Consider the following 19,904-nt stretch of genomic DNA (forward strand, 5'->3'; position numbering starts at 1 on the left):
ATAAAAACACATTACAACTGTATATTAGTAGTATTAAAGTATGATTTTATTCTCCAAATACTTATTCTTAGATTATTCCCTAATCCTACCCACACCTAAACCTAACTTATACCTTTCTAACAATAAATAAGCAACTAATTAGTAGTTTATTGAGCTAATTGTCTTAGTTAATGCCTTGATGATAGTGTGAATTGTAACTTAAAATAAATAAATAAGTATTGCTTAACGGATGTGTTGTTCTAACGCATGAATTAACGTTTACCAATTCAACTTTATTGTAAAGTGTTATCACATAACTTTAGCTGATTGACTGGCTGTGTCTATTTTTCAAAACACTGCAGCTTTCATTAGCCATTTGATTTAGCTGTCTGAAATGAAATGATTCATAAATATCAAGTGCGATTAGACTGCTGTGCGTTTTAGTTCTTTGATGTTTAAATAACTTCTGCCCGATGTGTCAAAGCAAGCGTGATGTTTCTGATCTTTTAATGCAGATGCTACCTACCTGATCCGCAGGAAGAAAATCGCAGTTCTCAAGGAATACAATCTCAGGCGTCATTACTCCACTCAGCATGCGGTGCATCTGTGAGGAATGAGGTTTAGATGAGCTGCTCGACTCCGAAAAGGTCTAACCATGCACCATTAACCATATATAGTTAAAATCTATAGTTGTTAAAGCTCATTTTTTTGTGTCCACCATTGGAGAACACTACCTAGTTTAGCGTCTATACAGTCGGGTATTTTTGGGTACAGTCTAGTTGGAAAGCGCTTTTTCTGTTGTTGCCATCAGCATCCTCTGGGGTTCAAGCAGACATTTATTTATGCCCTGCTGTTTTGGCGGTCATCCTGAGAAATGCTGCAGAGAATTTCATGTCTTAAAAAAACCTGTCTGATCACTATCAACAGAATTGACGGGGTATCTCCGGTCACCTCCGTTCACATCTTTTTTCTGCAGCGTGATACCTCTACTTGTCTGTTTTGTCTCTAATTGGCCTACATAACCAAAAGTGGCACATGGTTTGTGGATGATGCGCACAGCAAAAGTCACACAAAGGACAAGGAAGATTTCCTCTGCTGTTTTGCAGTTTCATTGACGGGAAAGGTAATTATAATGTATTCCACCATGAGACACTTTTAGACCTCCTTAATTTGTTTCTTTGAAATTCTCCCTGTTTTGTAATCTCGAGGGACTACGTTCTGTGGAGAATAAACCGAGCGATTTGATGTGAAGACCCTTTAGGTAACTAGCAGACATGGTGGGGGGATAATGAGCTCACAGGCTTTATACCTTTTGTTTCGAATGGCTTTTAAAAAAATAAAAATAAAAAAAGCACTCAGACTAAGGAAATAATTGGCTTGTTCTTGTTTCTGTTCATCAATAAAGCAATATAGGTTGGTAGGTTCACATAATTTATCTCTGCAAAAGCGTTACTTGCAAATCTCATTGGTGTTTCTGTTGGTGTTGTTAGTTGTTGTGTTTTGATTTGCATTTTAAGTGGAGTTGCGAATATACAACACAAAAGGTCAAACAATATGTATGTTTGAGTTAACATATAGGCAACGTGATACTGTTTCACTAACCAATCCTTATAGGATTTTGTCAAATTGATCAGTAAACATCTAGGACCAGTTTTTTTTAAACAAATTGATTTGGATCAAATTGGTCCAGATTTGGAAATCCCATGTTTTGCTATCCAGGATTAAGTGATCTCAAGCTGCCTTTCCACTACACATGACAAACGACAAGTGATAGACCGGAAGTCATTTATTTCCAATGGAGAATAGTCCAGGGGCTGCGTGAAGTTTAGATCCGATATGAGCTACGGATTTGGGCCGGATTAAGAACACATATAGGGACTATAGCAAATCCAAGAGCCCCCTTTTATTTTTTTTACCTCACAAAAGTATGTATATATATGTTGTTGTTGTTGTTGTCATTATTGTTATTATTATTAATAATTTACTAATTAATATTATTATCTATTTTTCCACCATTTGATTTATATTTGATTATTATTTATTTTTTCTATTTTTGTTCAAACAGGCTGCAAAAAAAAAAAAAAAGTGTAATACTTCCTAAATTAGTGCTTTATAATAAATACTTTAAATAGTGGTTTACCTTTAAAAAGGTTCTTTAGAACTTTAGCTGACCAAAAACTAAAAAACCCTAATGATATTACTTATTTTATTAATTTATTTATATTTTAGCATCAGATATATTGTCTAATGAAAGCCAGTGCCAATATTTTTATTGCTCCATAATATTATTAATGTCGTTTTCATGAAAGGGGCAAAGTTAACATGTTAACAGTTTGCATGTTCTGCCATGATTGCGTGGGTTTCCACCGGGTGTTCCTGTTTCCCCCACAGTCCAAAGACATGCGGCATGGTGAACTGAATTAGCTAAATTGGCCGTAGTGTATGTGTGAATGCAAGAGTGTATGGTTGTGTCCCAGTGTTGGGTTGCTGCTGAAAGGGCATTCGCTGCGTAAAAACTTGCAGGAAGAGTGGCGACCCCTGATTCATAAAGGGACTAAGCCGAAAAGAAAATAAACAAATGAATGAGTATACTTTGATGACAGTTTTTTAAAGGAACTTTGGGTTTTTTCACTGTGATCCAATTACCAAATTTTAGGATTACCAAATCCTGTTTACCAGAACCAACAGTGTAACCTACTGGCTTAGCAAAGAACAACAGGTAGGCAAAATACCAGTGGCCACAAACAGCCTTTTTTGTTTTAATGGCAAGAAACAGAAACACTGTATTAAACATTTTACATTTTTAGTTTGTTCTAATACAATACTGCTTTGATATCGTTTTGTTGTTGTTTACCATATCTCATTAGATATGACCTGCTTCACAGGGTGTCCGTGGGGTCTTAAATAATTTTTATTTACATCCAATCCGCTATCCGATATACATTCAATCGCCAACAATCCATCTTAATTAAATCAGGGAAAGAAATCTTAAAACAATTACACAGTTCCTCGTGATAATAACAGAACACATTATGGTTATACTTTGTTATCTTCCATTCATACAAAAACTACAGGAGTAAGGGGGAGTAGACATGATATTTATAAATAGACGTGAAACTTCATTCATTCATTTTCTTTTCGGCTTAGTCCCTTTATTAATCTGGGGTCGCAGGATGTACGCCCAACCTATCCAGCATGTTTTTACGCAGCGGATTCCTTTCCAGCTGCAACCCGTCACTGGGAAACACACAAACTCTCATTCACACACATATACACTACAGACAATTTTTGCTTACCTAATTCACCTGTACTGCATGTCTTTGGACTTGTGGGGGAAGCCGAAGCACCCGGAGGAAAGCCACACGAATGCAGGGAGAACATGCAAACTCCACACAGAAATGCTAACTGACCCAAGCCAGGCTTGAACCAGCGACCTTCTTGCTATGAGGCACTACCTACTGCACCACCACGTCGCCTAGACATGAAACCTAAGCTTTTGTAACAAATGCAATAGGTTGAATAGAAGTTATACTCAATCAATTAGCCAACAAATATATAACCAAAAGCCAACAAATATATATTTTTAATTATTTATTACAGTTGTTTTACTTTTTTTTTGTGGCGAACCGGCCATTAGAAATAATCATTAGTGTTTAGCCCTGTATAAGTCTAAAATTTCATTCACAATGGCCTTAAAATGTCTTGAATTTGACTTGTTGAAACCTGCAGAAACCCTGCTTCATATACGCTTAAACAAAGGAATTTATATATCATTAGTAACCATTAAGTTTGGGAACATTCACTTAAAAACACTAAACTTTTTATTTTATTTTGTTCAAAAATCACAACTCAATCCACTGTTGTGATGGGATCAGGATAATGCTGTTTTTTTGGATCAAATAGGTCCCAATCTGAGTTCAAAGTTTAATAAGCCAAAGGGCAGGTTTGATACAAATCAAATGTATGGTCTGATTTTATTTTATTATACTTGTTTTTTAGGGGTTTTCACCTTTATTGGACAGGACATCTTGTAGTGTTTTTGTGTTCTCTTTATGCACTCAGGGTCTGAGAGTAATGCAATTTGAGTTTTCTGTATGTCTGTGCAGGTAAATGTGACCGCATTAACAATAAAGCTGACTTTGACTTTCACTTACAGCAAACTCACTCTGATCAAAAATTTGGTTTCACCACCTGCAATCTGGACTAGAATTCTCCAAAAATGTGTGTTGTAATTTTTATTTTTATTTTATTTTTGTAAATATTATTACTTGATACAGTACATGATCAGGCTTATAATGACCCATATTAAGAATAAAGAACAAGAACTAAAAATGACTCGGTTTCATCTCAGAGTAGGTAAATATGTATTCGAAAAATAGCATGTATATAAAATGCACATATACATTTTGTTGAATGTTGGAAATCAGAAGACATGGACATTCATAGTAAAAAGTTACCAGTTTCCAACATTGTACAAACTATCTCCATTTGTGTTCAACATAAGAGAGAGGCTAAACTATTCCCTATATCAAATACTATTCCCTTTATATTAAGAGCCCATTAAATAACACAACTTACATAATAATATTACATTTCTAAGTATGGAGTAAAGTAATAAATTAGTTTATAAAATTAAGTAATAATATTTTTATTATTTTGTTTTTTAGTTTTAATGCGAGTTTATTTTTTTATCTTTTAAAAATACATTTCTGAATTAATATTAACGTTGTCACTTTGAATGATAAACTCAATAAGAGAATGCATTCATTATGAATGCATTAAAGAAAAGGCAAAAGGGACTTTCTCAATGGACAGTGATTTTACTTAAATAAGACTTCAAAAACACATTGCTTTGAACTTTAATTATCTGTCTATACAGCACCTATATAGTTCTGGGGTCAGGACGTTTCAGAAGATATCATTATCCTATATCATATTTGTTTATGTTTAACGGTAAATAAATGAAGGTGTAGATTATACAATGTGTTGTAAATTGCAGAGCTTTTATATATAAAAAAGAGGGGAAAAAAGCTGCACGTTCTAAACGATATCAAGCCTCAGCAAAGGTAAGGGAAGGTAGGTAACGCAACAGCACATATATATTACTTAAGTTACCACCACAAAAAGTTGTTAAGTAACGCAACGAGTTACTTTTTCGGCGAGTAACTTTAATGCATTCTAAGTAAGTTTCCCCAACACTGGTTATTAATAGTATTACACAATTTACAATACAAATTATCTATGCATATTTTCACTGTAAAATATCTCACGAAACAACACAAATATATTGCAGCAATTTGTGAGAAAAGCTGCAGCAAAATTAAACTAGTAGTTGAACTGACTAGTTTAGGTGGCAGTGCGTCGTCGCGTCTGGTAGCTCCGCCTTGTAAATAATCAAACTACATGAACGACTCAAGTTAAGAACAGAGAAAACCGTTTTGGAAGCATCACGAAAGCTATGAACAACACAAGGTAAGTTTGCCAAGTTTACGTATTTTTTTCCTGCTGGGCTTGCTAGAGAGAGGTAAATGGAATGAAATAGGCCTACTGATTGGATGTGTTTGGTTTGGAGATTGATTGTGTCGCGTTAATTAAGCGAGCTTGTTTTTTAAATACAGCTGTTACTGTAGGTGTACTTTAGCAAATAGGTTTCTTTTTTATGTATCAGTGAACTGGTTGGTGCTTTATGGAAATTTCGAAACAGGGTAGGCTACTAAAAATGGCTGTATTTTTAGCAGTAGCATGTTGAGAAATTTCCAAAGCACGCATAAAACAAGGAGTGAGCAGGCCTGTTTTTAGTTTACTAGAAATGCTGATTTATTTTAATTTTGGTGTCATTACCAAGTAAAAACAGTCTGGCATGTTTGTAAACTTTCACAATTTGCAGGTCCTACAATTTAATTTTGTCAGCCAGTTTTTTAGAGGATTGAAAGTTTTTTTTTATTTAACTGCCAATAAATCGGTCCATAATTTGTTCAAACGTTTGGAACAAGTTACATAAAAAAAGAAATAGGTATACTGTATCATGATATGTACACTGTAGGCATATTTTACAATTGTAACCCAAAGAATGACTGATAATATTCAGAATATTCTGACAGAATATTCTGTCAGATAAAGAAGAACCAGAGATTCAAATAAATAAAGTTTACTAAAGATAGTTTGCAGTTTCATCAGCAGAAGCCAGCTTCAACACTCGTAATGAGTTCCTAGGCCGGTGTTACGGTTTAACTGGTGACCGTGTTAACTGGTGTCCCTTTCCAGATGTAAGCTATTCACGTTTGCAGATTGGCAGATTCGTCACTTTTTTCACAGCAACAAAACATGTCCATACCAAATAAAGATTCTTATTACTTGGTGTCAGTGTCATTGTGTGCATTATTGATTTTAATATCTGTGTAGCAGAACAGTATATAACCAAAGTAAATAAAAAAATAATTAGAATTGACATGTCTTTAACAGGATTCGAACCCGTATAGTGAAAAGGTTTAGCGTTCGTGGGAATCAACTTATCTAACTGAGCTACTCGGAACTTCAAACGAAGCAGTCTGTTTTAATATCTTTGTCAATTAAAACATGCCTTGCTGTGGTTGTGGACCCGTGTTAACATGTTTCCATCGATGTTAACATGTTTACATGTTGTTTAGTTACATGTACTCGCGTTAACGTGTTTCTACAAACTCTCCCGCTGATAGAATAGCTCTCTGTGACTAAACGATGCTTCATCAGTTGCTCAAACCATGTTTTTTCTTAGTTCTAGACTCATGTCTACCTGTGCCTTTGGAGTCGTGTTAACTCGTGACCCATGCTCATACATGTAACGTAAATAAAGATTTTATCCAAAAAATGAATACAATGACGATATCATTATGCAACATATTATGTCTAATATATATAATATATATTTCATATATAATATTATGCAACAGAATATTAAAATATTATGCAATCAGAATATAATAGTCCCATGGAGTCGTGTTATCCTGTGTCTACAAAGTTACAAGAGCTGATAATTTCTCAGAATAGCTCTAAATGACTAAGATGTTCCGCTAAATAAGCATACGTTATAAATCGCAGTCTTCCCCCCATTTTATTTTAAAGAGAATAAAAAAAATCAGGCTACATAAACAAAACTCGTATGTGGATTCGAACCTACTAACAAAAGAGACGCAAGAAAGCAATTCTATTTAACTGAGCTATCAAAGACTGCTGTAGGTTTAGCAGCCTTTAGTAATTTTATCGCATGTAGCCAAATCATGTTCATATGTGCCTTGATACAGATGTGACCAAGATAATACATTGAAATGTTGCGATTTTCAATTAATATTCTGTTGCATAATATTATATATGAAATACATATTATATATATTAGACATAATATGTTGCATAATGATATCGTCATTGTATTCATTTTTTGGATAAAATCTTTATTTACGTTACATGTATGAGCATGGGTCACGAGTTAACACGACTCCAAAGGCACAGGTAGACATGAGTCTAGAACTAAGAAAAAACATGGTTTGAGCAACTGATGAAGCATCGTTTAGTCACAGAGAGCTATTCTATCAGCGGGAGAGTTTGTAGAAACACGTTAACGCGAGTAAATGTAACTAAACAACATGTAAACATGTTAACATCGATGGAAACATGTTAACACGGGTCCACAACCACAACAAGGCACGTTTTAATTGACAAAGATATTAAAACAGACTGCTTCGTTTGAAGTTCCGAGTAGCTCAGTTAGATAAGTTGATTCCCACGAACGCTAAACCTTTTCACTACACGGGTTCGAATCCTGTTGAAGACATGTAAATTCTAATTATATTTTTAGATTTATTTTGGTTATATACTGTTCTGCTACACAGATATTAAAATCAATAATGCACACAATGACACTGACACCAAGTAATAAGAATCTTTATTTGGTATGGACATGTTTTGTTGCTGTGAAAAAGTGACGAATCTGCCAATCTGCAAACGTGAATAGCTTACATCTGGAAAAGGACACCAGTTAACACGGTCACCAGTTAAACCGTAACACCGGTCTGATTACAATCACAAATCAATACCATATACACATGCAAGAGACAGTTATAATAAGTTATAACCCCTGTTGTTTCTTCGTACACTCATCTGTCTTATTAAAGTAGTTGAAAACTGGTATGAAGAGCATTCAGACTGATATATTTTTACTACAGAAAGTCTATCTTGAGTAAATAGGAAAAATCGCTTAAAACTGAATATACACATAATAACAATAATATTAAAATCACTTTAGACAGCAGTAACACATAATTATACAAATAGGAAAACAGTTGCTGTCAATCATCCAGTCCTTAAGTTCCACTCGAGGATAGAGTTAAAATAGATAGACAAAGAGACTGCAAATGCACTGAACATTCTTATATAATATTAAGCAATGTGTTAACTTTATTCATTAGTCAAAATCATTTCAAGATTAAATACTGATTCAAATAATCATATAAATAAAGTAATGAGAAAAAGGATAAACGTTGATCCATGCTGGGACGGATTGGAAGGCGGAAATCTGATTCCATCAACACTTTATATAATTAAAAGAAAAACTGGTTGATAAAAATGTAAAATATTTGACTATAGCTTACTGAAGTATTTCAGTAATTGAAACAACACTATGGCTAACCTAATAACCATAATAGTAGTAATATTTTATATGATTAAAGTAACAAATTACATTCACAGCATATTTTTATTCGTTTTCAAATGTAAGAGCAGAGCTTAAATGCATTTCTCTGGAAATGTTTTTCTTTAGTTGACTGCATCACAAACCATTCAGTTTGAGTTATTTACCTAATAAAACTAAAGTCTAAATGTCTCACGTCTACAAACAAGCAAAAAGTGATTACGAGAAGACTACAGTTATCCGTGGCTTTATTATGACACACAACAGGTAATCATGTTGCAGGAAATTGAGTTCTCAGAGATCCTGATTTACACAGGCACTGTATGCTAGAGAATGCAGTGCAACAGCGTATTTTTCATTTGACATGCTACCTTGATGCAATCTCACTAATCAACAACTACTGGAAAGCTAGTTGATCACTGTGACACCTCTATCTTTCCAAACAGCATCCCTTATGGATTTTTATACAGATCTAAAAGGAGATGAAGTAAATTATATATTTCTCAGAGCCTCCAAAGATTGATCCAGGGGTTTTGCAGTACATAGCCAAAATCACTTTAGTGCTCCAAGCCGGAGAAATGTACCAGCGTTATATCAGGCTGCAATCAAGTGCCTGACAATCACAGAAATCACGATTTAATCTCTAAAAAGCTCTCCGGTCAGAGGCTACATTGCTATAGAAATACTGGGGACACTCACTAGGCTTTAGGAATGAATATCTTTCATGCTACAGAGTTAGATATCGGATCATTCGTATTCTAGGGGACAGAAGAGAATCAGGAAAGTTCAAAAAGGCAATCGAAGAGAATAATTTGAAGGTACAGTGCAGTGTGTCAAGCCATCTAGTGTTTATTAAAACTCATTAAGCAATGCTTGCCGGTAAATTCCCTAAGGCTTTGAAGAAGATTGCTTTAATGATGTCTCAGGAAGCTGTAACTGTAACTCTGTTCAGTCCCAAGCTACCAAAGTAGCTTTAGTCCACTTGTATTTTATGCTATTTCTCATAAGGGGAACGATTGGTTGATTAGGATGGAAATATCGAAATATGGGCTGCATTGTATTGTTTTAGCATCGATATTAACAGTCAATTGCTGGATTTGCAGTGTTGAGGGTTTATTGTTGATCAGCACAACAATTGAGAAAATATGACATTTGTGAAGCCAGTGCAAAATATAACTATAACAGAGTGAAACTTTATCATTTATAAGGCATTTCAAGAGTTTAAAGCATTCGGGTACAAAAATTTACAACATTTGTAACAATTATGAAGAAAAATGCTACAAAATTATCAATACAATGAAGACTTCAGTGTTATTTTTCATTTCATTATTTAATTTCTGTACCTGAATACTGTTTGACTCTCCTGAAAACATAAAGCTCTGTTTCGTTTACTTTTTTTTTGCTTTATTGTATTTATTCTTGCTTGAAATTTGTTTATTATTTTTATACATGATTCACACACTTACAAAATCAACCCAATCAATCTAAATTCAAGATATTTGAGATATTCAAGAGATTTTTCACAAATAGCTAGTCAGGGCAGCTGATAAAATCATTATAAAACAGGTAAGTTACTTTCTAAGTGGCTCTCTCTTTTTTGTATGTTGTAGTGCTGTATTTATATCATAGTCTGGTAGTGTTTCTGGTAATGTTTACTTTGCTTTGTTTTTTTCTTAGTTAATAATTGATCTAACAATTGCAACAGAGAAATACTAGTGAAATGTCTCTAGACTGATGGCATTTCATGTCGTTCATCTTTATAATCTTAAAATGTCAGCAAAACCACCTGTTTTGTCTTCACTTTAGATATTACGCTAGAGAATCATTTAAATACAGGATGTCTGGGGGGTCTTAAAAAGTCTTAAATTTTTATATTTTCAAAAGAATATTTTAGGCCTTAAAATACTTAAATTCACAAATATTGTGCTGTAGGTCTTTAATAACTTTAATCAAATCTTAAATTTCCTCTTTACAAGTAAAGCTACCCAATCGGCCGAGATCTGTCCAACCTCCAACAATCCATCTCAGTAAATCTTCTTTTGTTTTTTCTAAAGTTTTTTTTTATTTTAAAGAAATACAGCAAATTCAACAAATTAAAATCCCTAAACTACAATTAGTTATACAATTACTTAAGATAATAACAGAGCAACATATTTCCATTTATACAAAAGCTATGTACAGAAGTAAGGGGGAGTGGACATAATGTTTATAAGTAGGCATGAAACTTAAGCTTTTATAACAGAAACAGATTAGTTTGAATAGGAGTTTGAAAAGGACTCAATTCATTTTTACTAAAAGCCAACAAATACTCTATTATTGATTATTCATGTAATTTTCTTTAATACATATGATTTTAGCGAGGTCAATCTTCTCTTTAAAAAATATGAAGCATATGTTGAAAAAAGTGTATAAATTTTTTTTAGTTTTGACAAGAAATAACTTTTGGCTAAGAAACATATATATATGTTCTGCTATATAATAAAATCCTTAGTGTTTAGCCATGTATAAGTCCTAAATTAAATTTATAATGACCTTAAAAGGGTATTAAAAATTCTTAAATTTGACTAGATGAAACCTGCAGAAACCCTGAAATACTAGTTCTAAAGTGATGTTTGTGAAGTAGCAACGTTTTCTTCTGTTTTGACATTAGCTGCATATGTGAATGTGCGTGAGTAGCGGAAGAAAGTAGTTCCTCTTACAAAAGGATTTTCGAGACTCTCTGTGTTTGATTTTTTTTTTTATATACACAATTATGCCGTCGGAATGTTGTATAAACACAATATCACACTCGTAGCAGTGCGATATGGGTGTATATTGTCACTTGTGGGACACTAAGGCACGTCTACCACAGGTGATGACATACAGCCATATCATACTGCTACTTGTGTGATATTGCTCATATATATATATCGCAATGTCCGATTTTTCAAATATCATGCAGCACTACTTGGAGTACAGACATGAATCAATGTCTGCAGTCGTAATTGTTTACCAAGCAATACTTGACATTGTAACAAGCCTAGCGGCCCTGCTGTTGACATGGCGTCGGTGAATGTCAGCTGTGTTACTAACTGGAATAAGAGATTGAGTATTTGTCCTCTGTCCTTAAATCCATCAAATTGCATTGTGACTTGAATAATGGATTGTCTGTCAGGCCTCCTGATGTCATTTTTTTGGGTCAGTATTGAAGCAGATTGTGTGTCGTGGTTCGCTAAGGGAGTTGCTGCTCAGTTCATGCCTGCTGAATTATTCTGAGCACAAAGATAAACACATCCAAAATGTCTAATTTGAAAGCATGCTGACTGGATTGGTTAAGAAAAAGAAGCATGAATGTTGATCATTGGGAAATGTGTTCCTAAAAATAGAAATGGGATCAATAAAACAAGCTATGTTTGCTTACAGAAGCGGCACAGTTTGCTGGTACAGTTTGAATGTGTGCTAAAGGGACGAATGGAGGTTTTTCTTTCCATTTCTTGATGATTTTTGTTTGATTGATGTGCCTTGTGAAGGTCATAAGACCTTGGATGCTTGTAAACAAGTGCTCTAGCCGGAGAGTGCTTGTTCTCTACGCGGACCAGAGCAGGAACCAGCCACTTTCCATTTGTAATGTTCAAAGTAAACGAAAGAGCGAGACTGAAACGCTAACCTCATGGGCAACATCCATTTCAAGTGCATGTTAAATGTATTCCCTTCTGCTATATGGGAAAATTTGCTTGTAAATTTAAGCCGATAACACCTAAAGTTGTTTTGCCATTTTTTTTTCCTCAGTCCCAAAATAGTGTTTTGACTGCAAGGAGGAGCAGTTTTAGAGCTCTATGCCTTGTACACTGTGACTTACCCTTTCAAAATATTTATGGCTTGTGGTATATTGTTAAAAACAGGACTGAAATATTCAATGCAAATGCAATGTGACTTAGATAAGTTAATTAATATTGTTTATTATTATCATATACATGTAAATATTTATTAAGCACATTTCTCACACACTGGTAATTCACTTAGGCTTAACATTTAGAACGTATATTGTGCACAGCAAAACCCCTCTCTCAAGTTATACTAAACCTGTATGTGTTATGGTGTGTTTTTGTTGTGTATGTAGTTGCAGTGTTTAAGTCACGTGATCTTCCACATGTGCCATGCTCCATGTGCTTTCTGTTTGTCATGTGATTCTTTTGTTCTGTTTTCCCGCCAAGTGTAAATGTTAATTAGTTCCACCTGTGTCAACCCCCCTGTTTGTTTTCAGTGCATTTATGTTCTGTGTATTTATACCCCTGTGTTTAGTTCAGTCTTGTTGCGTTATTGAAATGTCATCCCAGGATGTTATTCCTAAATTCCATGTTCCTGAGTCTGTAGTTAGTGTGGTTTTGTAAATAATGCGCGTGTCTTTTAATAATTTCAGCGTTTTGTGCATTTGTAAAGGAGCGGATGTGACAGTGTGAGCTAAATAATTATCTTGGAAGAGTATTGATGACCAGTCTGTTGACTCTAACCCTTGAATTCCATAATAGAAGAAAAAGCCCACTGCTAAGCTACAAATTCATATCTATCCATAAAAGCCCTGTAAACCCCCACTATCTTCAGCAACTCTGCAGTGTCTCTATAAGGCCGCTTTCCCTGCGTTATACATCTCAAATGACAAATCCGCAAAAGATAGACAGACAGACACTCATATTTTATTTTAGAGAGTTGGCATGAGGTTCAGCTGTGTCCTCTTCATTTTCTATCCGATTTAGGCTCAAACTGATATGGCTAACAGCTACACTGACTGACAGTATTTACACAACGGCAAAGTGTGTGCTAGTAGAGGCGTGATGCTTCTTGGTGGCATGGAGCCGATCCACAAAAATCACAGCACATTATATAAGCTGACCAATCAGAGCCTCTTGAGGGTGGGTCTTTCAGAGGAACTAGGAAATATGACAATATTTATATATTTATTTATTATTATTTTTTTTAACAAATAAAGCAGAGGCACACATTGATTTGAACCCCATAAACCCAACCAAAGCTTAAAAATACACTCTGGACCACCCCTTTAAAGGTTGTACATCTGATATTAGTGGCTAAATATGTCTGGAAAAGATTGGAACAAAGTTTTCAGAAAAGAAGTAAAATATTAAACCGAGTAAAGGCCATGCTGAAGTGTGAAAAATGAGAGTGTAGAGCATTTAATAGTCCTCCAGTGTGTCATTCATTTTAGTGCGAGACGTGGTGACAAAAGGCATTTGAGTTATTTGTTAAAAGCTTTAGGGATTGCAGTGTCTCCACCCACTGCAATAGTTTCCGAGCATCGTAGAACAAGCTTGCTGTTATCAGTTACTTCATTCACAGCTGGTGGTCTCGTCATGCTACGTTTAATTTTAGAAAGAGCAATTTTTCAGCTTCCGAAGGCATTCATCTTAAAGCAAAGTCAAACTTTGTGATGAGATAGAGCTGTACCTAGATGTTTTCTCTGAGGCGAAGAACTGATGGTGTTGTTATTTTAAAGCCAAATACAAACTCAACAATTGAAGTAGGTATTTGTGATATTTAAACATTTCTTCTTTCCAGTTTTAGCTTGATTTGTCATGAACTGTGCAAACAGTCAGTTGCTAACCCCATCCTGCAACATTGCCTCAAAGAGGTAGTACACCCTAAAATGTAAGTCCTGTTATTAATTACACCCTCATGTTGTTCCAATCCCCTGAGACCTTTGTTAATTTTTTTGAAAAGTCTATAAAAGAAACCGAACAATTGTCAGAATTTTTCATGTGTCTTCAGTAGTTCAACTGTTATCATACAAAGCTCAAAATAACTTGTAAATGCAACTCAACAAATACAACTCGTATAAACTATGAACAATAATTTTGTCATGACGTCAGGTGCGCGTTTATTACAGGCAATACGATGAATTGCTATTACAGTCAGCTGTGAATAAAAACAAGTGGTGTATTGCCTTATAATAAACGCATCCCCTTATTTTATACAGAAAACATTGGCAAACAAAGTTGTTTTTAACTTTATTTTGGGGCATAAAAGTGTTCTTGAAGCTTCATATCATTACAATTGAGCCACTGAACTCGCATGAAATGTTTGGACTTTAAACTTCTCAGGATTGTCACTGTCTATGAAGGATGAGGGAGCTCTCAGATTAAATCTAAAATGTATTCATTTGTTTTCTGAAGATGAACAAAGGTCTCAGTGAATTGAAACGACATGAGGGTGAGTAAATAATAACAATTTAAATTTTTGGGAGAACTAACCCTTTAAACAAATAATAAATGTTTAGAGTTGTCAAATATCGATATTGATATATATCAATTCTGAAATATTTAAAATGATACAATTTTTCTTTTGGTTAGCATCATTACTACTTTCTTTTCACCAGCAGGGAGATGAATACTTTAATAATAATAATAATAATAATAATAATAATAATAATAATAATAATAATAATAATAATAATAATATTTTAACACTTGTAATAATCAGAAAATAGAATTATTTAGAGAATAATATATTTTTTCTTTTGTAATTTATTGACTTTGGACTTAAGGATGTACTGACTACCTTGTATAAGCATTTAGTTATTTTCGGTCCTTTTTACTTTATTTGGGTACTTCTAATTTTGCGAATTTGTTCCCCATGGTATCTAAAATGGTATTAAGCATTGATATTTTTCAAGGTATCGTACTAAAGTTGGAAATTCCAGTATCATGACAACACAAGTGACAACATGACAACACAAAACAGGACTATATGATTGTTGCAAATAAGTGCAAATAACAATGTAGTGAAAATGATTTTCATTCATGCAGGTTTCAAAATTCCATTCCATAATACTCACATCCCTAATTTGAAGTACTTTTAAATCATTCACTTTGAATATCACTTGAGTACAAATACTAAACTGTAGTATTTAATTTGAGACTAAAGTTATATTGACATTCTGTACATATAACCTTTTCAAAAGGTGTATCTAGCCATGAAATGAATCCATGATCAACATTGCCTTTATGCCATCACAACTGACAACAGATCAAATGCATTTTCAGTCACTCTAGTCATGTACTAGCTCTTTAAAAATGCCCGAGAGATTCAGGCAGTGTCACTCACTCTTCTTACCACTTCAACATGCATGTTTAATGATGACAGCACATGACAACAAGATCAATGCTAAAATTCAGGGCATTTGGGTTATGCATCATTATATACGTGACCATGTTTCCAGAGGCAACAAAAGCTCATCAGAGACATCTACTGGATATTTGATTTGGGCCTAAGCTCTGGATGCTATGGTTTTGCATGCACGATTATGCCTGAAGCAGAATTGTTTTAATATGTACCAAGAATCTATAACCAGGTGAATAATCACAAAGAGTGACTTTGTTCTGAAAGTCAAATGGCATTAAATCCATGCTCATTTCTCATGATATCAAAATTCTTTACTTTTTTCCCCCATTCTTTTTATTTTTGGTGATGCTTGAAAACAGCCAGTTTTGTTGGCTTTGGCAATGACTGTTTTCACTAACACTGCCTGGCATTATTCAGCAAATTTATCTTTAGTACAGCTAGTATATTATGTTTGTTTACATACATGTGTCGTCTGTCACAATTTGCTCTTAAAGTAAACAAGATATGTGTTAGGGTTGCCAAGGATGATACTATTTTTAAAAGTAATTATATATTATATTTATTTACTGTACTAGAATAGGTTAGCATGGTTTAATGACCAAAAAAGCATGTGTTGACATATTAGGAGATATATATATCTCCAACTCTCTGACTACTAATGTACTAATGTACTTTAGTTTGTCATCAAAAAAGCGCTTGCATGTATTTTTTTTAATTTTTTTTTGTAACCATGCATGCTTAAACATTTTAAAATGAATTATTTATTTAATTAAAATGAATTATTTGTGGTGTGTAATTGGTTTATCCACATGGAGGCAACTGTACCTTGGGGGCATTGATTCAAAAGGTAGTCAAAAAACTGCATAAACGGAGTAGGGCAAAACTTGTACAAGCTACAGCGACAATGGATGCTATCTAGAGGAGACAATGTGCAAAGAGTTTAGAACATACTATCACTACTAACTCTAGCATAAAAAATACAATGTTTTTTTTGTGTCTCCTGGCGAGAGATTGTATGCAATGTGATTATGGCCGAACTGAAATTTGGTTGTCAGAATTCATAATTTTGATTAACCTGACCTCAAGAAGAGCATTGTGATTTAAGGGTGCTTTCACACTAGCACTTTTGGTCCTCTCCCAGGTTTTTTTGACATCAGAGTACGGTATGTTTAGCTAGTGTAAACGATATCTTCTGAACTCGGGTGCGCACCCACGAACCATACCCGAGTCTGCCTAAAAGAGGTGGTCTGGGGTACGGTTCGCATGAACTCTCTTCTGATAATGGAAGTAAACTACCAACTGAACAGCAAACTTTAGTTTTCATAAAATTAATTTGTGTTTGTCTGTGTATCACCTTGGGGAGGACTGACCCAGTGCAAACAGTAATAATGTCTGCTTGTCTCCACCAAAAAAGACTTATGCAGACATCGCATGATGTTTTGAATGTTTTTAATATTCTTTGCAGCAGATAGATATAAGTGGCTCTGTGTAATTTGGTTTTAGTAACGAAAGCAAAACATTCAGTTAAAGCAGAGTGACCATGATATGCGTATGTCTCCATTTTGGTACTTTTGCTTTTGTGGCCATCACCTAGCAACAGCTGTACACAAAACAGCAGCTTAATGACGGAAGCAAACCGGGATTCAGAAGGAAAAAAAGACTGTGTGAACACAAACCAGTCGAGAAGGTGGCAAGGTGTGAAAGCACCCTAACAGTCAATTTTCTGTTTTTATTTCATGAGGACTTGAACTCCTAAAATCTGCATGTCTACATATAGTAAAGAAACCCATTAAAAAAGGCTGTCGTAATTTTTTTTTAAACTGTATGTGTCTACACATGGGCTACTAAAGAAACTAATTCACTTTAATAGACTCAAATTATGGATATCTACTTGTACTGAAGAAACTTGTTCAAAATTGCCTCTTGGTCAAATGTCTACACATGCTCAAAAAAATTAAAAATTGGTACATCACTAAGAGCCAAACTGAGCGTCTCTACACTTACTGTACTAAAGAAATCCATAAAAAATGGTCAGCTTACAGTATAAAATGGTCAAACAGACTACTCCAAATTATTCAAAATTGCCTTTAAAATGGTCAAAGGTGTACACATACTAAAGAAACCTTTAAAAGCGGAGTTAAAATGGGTCAAACTGAGCATGTCTACATGAAACATCAAAAGAGCAGCCTTGAAACAGTCAAACTGTGCTTCTCTGCAAGTACAAAAAGAAGCAAAATTGTTTAAAATTGCAACGTTTCAAAATTGGTGCTTTAAAATGGTCAAACGAAGCATGTCTACATGCTAAAGAAATGCCTTCAAAATTGCAGGATTCAAAACAGTCAAATTTAATGTGCCTATTTAGCAGAGGCTAGCAACAGGTGCTCTACCGACAGACGCTAGAGGCCATGGTCTTTAACCTTCTTGTTAGAGCAACTGACTCCCATAGAAAGAATAGCTGATTGGATCCCAGCCTAGGTTATTATAGTTAACAAAGACGAACGGAAAAATAAAAACTAAAATTTTAAATAATTTTTGTTAACTAAATAATAATAAAAGAGAGAATTTTTAAAAATACTAGAAGCAACTGAAACTGTATCGTGTACATACAAAAGTTACTGAAACAAACAAAAATTGTAGCAAAAATGTCTTTCCTTATCGTCTTTGTAAATATATTTAAAATATAATCTTACTGTAAACATTTTTAAATCTTATAATTTTGAAGTAAATCTATAATAGGTTTTATTTCTGTATAGTGATCGCGAACAAATCTTTTTAACCGGATCTTCTAAGTGAACTGGTTGGACTAATTCACCAAATTGAATCATTTAAAACAATTTCCGTCTCCACTAGGCACTCTTATCCACAAACTACTTACTTTTTTTAACATGCCTAATACCCCCACCTGCTGTGACTGAATTAAACTTGAACAACTGCAGCGCGGGAGAAGCGATGGCTTAAATGAGAGGGTCTGTCGAAAAAAACTGAAGTTTATTTCATAACAGAAAATGGTAACGGAATTTAAATAAGTGAATCATGTTTTAGTTGGATTGCAAAACATAACTGTAAGATTTTTTTCAGATCATGGTGGTTTTAACTGACTGAGATTATGATTGCTGACTACATCATTTTAGTATGCTGAATCCTAACATGGAAAGATTGTCACAAAAGATTTGGTTTGCGGTAAAGATCTGAACTTCCCATCACTACTATGTTTGTCCAACCTCAGAAGCAGCCTTGCACATATTTTACTTAGGCTGTTATCTTGTGGGCTGTTGTATTTAAATTTGAGGATGGATAGATGGTGATGGTAGATGATAGTGGTCATGTGTCCTCAGAATACATGTTTCAAAAAATATATGGTTGAGTTTTTACTATACAATATTTATTCTGATGATTTTGAATCTTGCACCTAACAAATATCCCAAAACAAAATACAGAAACTAATAAAAACTAAACTAAAACTAAGCAATTTCAAAATAAAGAAATTCATAAAAACTAGTAATACTGCTTCTAAAAACTAATTAAAACTAACTGAATTTAAAAATTAAAAGTCACTATTATAACCTAGATCCCAGGTCAGAGCGAGTTGGGTAGCATAGAACCGACAACACTTTGCTATCCTAAACGCTGTCAGACTAGGCATGCTGACAATTCAATTTCACTTGTTTTGTTTAAGTTCTTTTGTCTCCAAAAGACTTCAGTGCATGCACACTATATAATCAGTCAGTGCATGTTTAAACAGAGACACTAATGAAGTGTTTTATTAGTCATTTACAAGAAAAATGCTATAGCTCTATAGACCATTTCTTTTCTGAATAGAGTTTCCATGTAGTGCATTATCAACAAATCTGCAAAGGGCAGTGCATATCAGAGGCAGAGCCATATTAAAATGCATTTTTCCACCCTTGATGGTTTCATGTTTGCATATATGCACTGGCGTATACATTATAAATGCAATGGACTTTCTGGAGGTAACGGTACAGCAGCTTGAGGTAATTTAATTAGCTTTTTGCGTGATTGCTCGCTCACGTACAGAATTGAGCAAGTAAAGTGCTCCGGGGACAAGACGGAGATTGCGACGGGTGCCTGCGCTGAAGTGGGCCCTGCTTCAGAATCCCGATGACTATTCATCGATAGCCGTCCCTGAGCA

At 34.4% G+C, this 19,904-nt stretch overlaps 1 long non-coding RNA gene across 1 annotated transcript in view; it reads left to right on the forward strand.

The window, feature by feature from the left end:
- The first annotated feature begins 5,402 nt into the window (after window positions 1-5,402).
- The window catches only part of LOC141378377 (uncharacterized), a 28,908-nt gene continuing 14,406 nt past the window's right edge, over window positions 5,403-19,904 (forward strand). Inside the window, exon 1 of the long non-coding RNA XR_015478711.1 lies at window positions 5,403-5,451. This is a non-coding gene — a long non-coding RNA (uncharacterized LOC141378377). The remainder of the gene's footprint in view (window positions 5,452-19,904) is intronic.

This window comes from Danio rerio, chromosome 2 (genome assembly GCF_052040795.2).
Source record: "Danio rerio strain M-AB ecotype USA chromosome 2, GRCz13ab, whole genome shotgun sequence".
Taxonomy (NCBI): Eukaryota; Metazoa; Chordata; class Actinopteri; order Cypriniformes; family Danionidae; genus Danio; species Danio rerio.